The sequence below is a fragment of the Solanum dulcamara genome, chromosome 10 (genome assembly GCF_947179165.1).
Source record: "Solanum dulcamara chromosome 10, daSolDulc1.2, whole genome shotgun sequence".
Lineage (NCBI taxonomy): Eukaryota > Viridiplantae > Streptophyta > Magnoliopsida > Solanales > Solanaceae > Solanum > Solanum dulcamara.
The window spans coordinates 46,598,221-46,603,297 of record NC_077246.1 but is presented as its reverse complement, the minus strand read 5'-3'; the positions used below and the strand labels follow the sequence as shown (position 1 = coordinate 46,603,297).

The following is a 5,077-nucleotide window of genomic DNA, read 5'->3' as shown; positions in this document are numbered from 1 at the left end:
AATAGTACCGCGCGTATGAACCATTCCGATGAAAGAGCGAAACAAATGAGAATTCAGGAAACCAATAAGACACAAGAATGCACGAAATGAAGCAACATAGAGATCGTTCCTAATGACATCCTGTAGCCTCTCGAAGATAAGTTACGGACGTCTCCGCACCCATCCGCGAGACTCTACTAGACGTTAGCTCTGTATAAGTGAGACCAACGAACCTGGGGCTCTGATACCAACTTGTCACAACCCAATTTCGTAAGTCATGATGGCACCTACTATAACCCTCTAGTAGGTAAGCCAACCCGTCAACCCGGAACTTCAAGTAATGTGTTTGAAGGCAAAAACTATATAAGAGCATTGAATTATAAAAGTAAACAGAATGAATAAGCGGAAGTAAACCAAAACATGTTTTAAATAACTAAAGATCCCTCCCAGAACCTGGAAGTCACAAGTACAGAGCTGCTACAAAATAAAATACGAGTACAAGTCCCGAAAGTGGACCGGACATATATACAACAACTGGCTAGTCTCAAAAGGCAAAAGACGGGCCATCTATTCTGAAGGAGACAGAAGTGATCCAAAAACGCCAAGTTATCACCCTAGTCTCCGAATCTGACTGCAACAAGCTCGATCTATTCGTGACAGTAGCTGGTGCTTGGTCCTGCATCACGAAAGTAGATGCAGAGTGTAGTATGAGTACCAAGACAACAGGTACCCAGTAGGCATCATAGGCCGACTGAGCAGAAAAGGTGAAAACAATATGAAAAAGAGGAATAAGCCTAAATAGAAATCAACATAAGCATCTAAAGTGAAAAGAGTACTATCTACGAGAGCTACAACTAACTATACCCAACTGGGCCCCCATAAGTCCGCCGAGTACACAAAATAGCTACAACTACCAAGGTTAGGAACCAAGAATCTGCGATGTTAGGAGCCGAAGTATTATATCATTTCCAAACCCAGAATCTCTAAGAGTCAATCGATCTAGTGGTGACTTAGGTGTCGAGGCTGGGACTGGGACCCAGATGCTCGCCCGAATATTCAAAGTGGCCAAGGCCAGGACTGGGTACCCGGATGCTTGCCATAATACATAAGTGCAGGACTGGATACCCGGATGCTCGCTATAATACATCGGTGCGGTCGAGGCCGGGACTGTGTACCCGGATGCTCGCCGTAATACATCGGTATGATCGAGGCCAGGACTGGATATCCGGATGCTCGTCATACTAGCAAGTTGGCGGAGGCCAGGACTGAGTACCCGGATGCTCCTCGATAATTCAGAACGGAGGCCGGGACTGGGTATCCGGATGCTCATAGATAATTTATCCCATGGTTTCGAATATATCCTTTCCAACTAATCAACAACAGTACCGAGAATTTCCTCCCCAATGTGTCAACTAATATGCCGCCAAAACTTGAACCGGAGCCGAAGCCAAACGATCACGAATTCTAGTATTACCAAAGCATCTCAAAAGTTATGACTATACCGAGTTATGGGTGGGAGTGTTATTAAGAGCAAGGGTATCACCTAGCTAAGGCCAACTACTAGTCACTAGCCCGCTACACCATTCTACAGGGATCTAAGTCCACTGGAGCGACGCCGGGCATATAAAGCAAGTTTACATCCTAAACTAAGGCCAACATACTCCACAGTATCAACAACATGCTCATTCAACTCTCCTTATAATACTAACAAATAACGATAAGATACACATGCTTCTAAATACCTGAAAAACCTGATAACAAGCCTAAAGCATGATTTATAACACCTATACTAAGGCCAACATACTCCACAGTATCAACAACATGCTCATTCAACTCTCCTTATAATTCTAACAAATAACGATAAGATACACATGCTTCTAAATACCTGAAAAACCTGATAATAAGCCTAAAGCATAATTTCTAACACCTATACTAAGGCCAACATACTCCACAGTATCAACAACATGCTCATTCAACTCTCCTTATAATACAACAAATAATGACAAGATACATCTGCTTCTAAATACCCGAAAAACTCGATAACAAGCCTAAAACATGATTTCTAACACCTGAGATATACAATTAAACTACCCAACCAAAATCCCAACTATTTCAACATGCTTTCACACATTCCAACTCAATCTAAAGAAAGGTAAACCGTAGCCTACCTGTAGGCTAAACACGCGAGCTTCAAATCACTGTGCTGGAGCTTTTCCCTTTCGAACGACCTCGGAACGCTGCCAAACTGTCAAAAATAGAACCACAACGTCGATACGGTCGTTTAGACACTAATTTCATAATTTTTGGAAATGGACCAATTTTTGGGTCGAAAACGGGAATTGTGGGACCCACATACGAAATTCCGGATTTGACCCCCAAAACAGGTTCTAAACGTCACTCCAAGCACACAAATCAGATTTATAACATAATTCGGAGTGGGAAATTACGTAAGACGATCAAAAATCAATTCCCACATTTTAAAACTAAGAAAACGATATAAGACAGCCTCTTTACACGCCGATTTCTCAAAAACGAAAATCTGTCAATCAAAACAAATTATACCATGACGTTCCTTGCGAAAAAACCCACAATCTAGCCTCAAGAATCACTTAAAACGGAGTTATATTGACCAAGATACACTCTTTCAAAATTCAATAAAATTTCATTCCGAAAATCACTAAATCTGCAGCTAAAAATCAATTTATTACCTCGAACGACGTGCCAAAAACAGATTCTGAAACTTCCACGATGTTCTCCTTAAATTTCCACGCAAGATAGCCTCTTGAATCACCCAAATCGGATTTATATTGGTCAAGAAATAACTTGTCAAAGTTATTCAAAAATCTATTCCGGAAATGGACACTACTGCAAATAATATCACGATTTTTACCTGAATCGAATGCTCCAAATCAGTTTCCAAGCTCCCCAATGCGTTCTCCACGAAAAATCTCACAATTTTTCCTTTTGAATCACCCAATTTAGAGCTCTAGAACTCAAGAAATGAGGGTTCAAAGTTGAGAGAAAAATCTGAAAATCTGGTGCAAAATCTGAACTATTGCACCAGATTTTTCTGGTTTTCCATTATTTAAAGTCTCCGAATGGACCCTCGGAATTCGTTCGGAATCCGATAAAAATAAACCAGATATGCTACCCTACTAAATTCGATATTCCGGACTCAATGGCGCATTCAGAATTCCCATACGAGATCATTTTAATAAAAAGTGGGTCCCACACCAAGAATCATTTTAAGTGATATTGCACAACGGGCCTCGATATTAGTCCGGAAGCCTCAAAAAGCGAACGAAGGGTCGTTCTAGACCAAAATCAACATTTTGGAACTAACCGCGCTGTCAGAATTTTTATTCGAGCGCATTTTCCAAGAATGTTGACCAAAGTCAACTATAGGCTAAGTTTCAAAGTCAAAAGCGCCAAATAGCCCCAAACTCGTATCGATTGACTCGATAGTCATTCCAACAGAGCTACTAGACTAATTTGGTCATTCCAGAGCTGATGGAACTATCAGAATTTGAATTCGAGATTTTGTTAGCCCAAAACTCAAAAAGTCGCAACTAAACTAACTTAGGCCTTTAAAATACCAAAATGGACTCGGGACCTCTAAAAATTCAACCAACACTTCTTCTAGACCAAAAACCATCTCCTGAATCCAACGGAGTTGTCGGAATTCCATTCCGACATCGGAACTCCAAAAGTTGACCAAAGTCAAACCTTGGCTTAAAGTTTCCTTCAAATTCTCAACTCAAGGCCTCAAATCTTCGTTACAGCTTCAAAACTGATTCCGTAAAGTCTCCTAAGCCTATTTCGATATTTCGGAGCTGCTGGAATCGACAGAATTCCATTCTGAGACTCGTAGCTTCAATTGACCCTAAATACCACTTTTTAACACTTAAAGCTTATGAAACTCATAATTTCCAAGGACTTAACTTTTCATAGGATTTTCTAAAAATCAACACCTGGTAACAATTAGAAATGACTCGGGGTATCTTAAGGGAGGGGTAAAATGGTCATTTTACAAAAATTCCAAAAATGACCTTGAGGGTCATTACAGATTATTATCCATTTTTTCTATATTCATTAATTCTGTTTCTTGATATAATTGTTCTAAATGTATTGTTCCTTGTGTAGATGTGTCTTCTTTGTTTTCTATCTTGTCTTTTCCTTTTTCTAATAGAGCTAATTTCTGTTCTAATTCATTTAATCGTGTTTCTACTGTTAATAACCTTAGATTAGTAGTTTGATTACCTATTGTATTTTCTTGTTTTTTAGTAACTTTTATTTTTAGTTTATCTTTTATGCAACTAATACAAGCTTCCATATAACATTTCTTACATTTAGCTCTATATATTTTGCTAGGGTACCATTTACATATACTACATTGATTACTATCTATTCCATTTTGTCTTTCAAAGTCATGATTATATTCTTGTATAATATTCATCATAGTACTGACTTGTAAATCATCTAGTTCTAACCCATTATTTCTAATCTTATTTCGTTAATTAAATCATCTTTTTCGGAATCAGATGAATCCGATTGAGTTCTGTCTTCTACTTCTATACTCATAATAGAATATATACTTTCATTATCAGACATGTATTCATCTAAGTTTAGTAATGTTTCTTGAAAATCTTCTATTAATTGAGAGTTTCTAATTCTACTATTATTTCTTTTTGGATATATGTTTGCTAAGTGTTCTATACTTTCACAAGTAAAACATTCTAATTTATTCTTATAATTTCTATCATTTTTATATTTTCTAACATGTCTGTCTTTATTTAAATATGGCTTCTTAGCTGATGATTAACGTAAGTAGTATTTTCTACGATTATATGAATGTTGGTTATAATTAGATCTTCTTTTATATCTTTTTGGTCTACGTTGTTCTTTATCATAACTTTGTGTTTCATAGATCATGGTTTTGCAGAAATTCATCTCATTTTATTTTAATTGTTTCTGTATTTGTATATTTGTACATTTTTCTTGTAATACTTTCATTACATGTTGTATTTTTTGTCCAATAGACCATTTAGCCGTTGACTTCTGAACTGCTCCTTCGCTTTTATACCATCTATCTTCTATT

The 5,077-nt window shown here is 37.6% G+C and overlaps 1 long non-coding RNA gene across 1 annotated transcript; it reads right to left on the bottom strand.

The window, feature by feature from the left end:
- Positions 1-580: 580 nt before the first annotated feature.
- LOC129870081 (uncharacterized) lies at positions 581-2,750 on the bottom strand. The gene is made up of 3 exons (XR_008762032.1): positions 2,688-2,750; positions 2,148-2,224; positions 581-655 (listed from the first exon to the last, which is right to left on the bottom strand). It is a non-coding gene; the product is annotated as an uncharacterized LOC129870081 (long non-coding RNA).
- Positions 2,751-5,077: the final 2,327 nt, after the last annotated feature.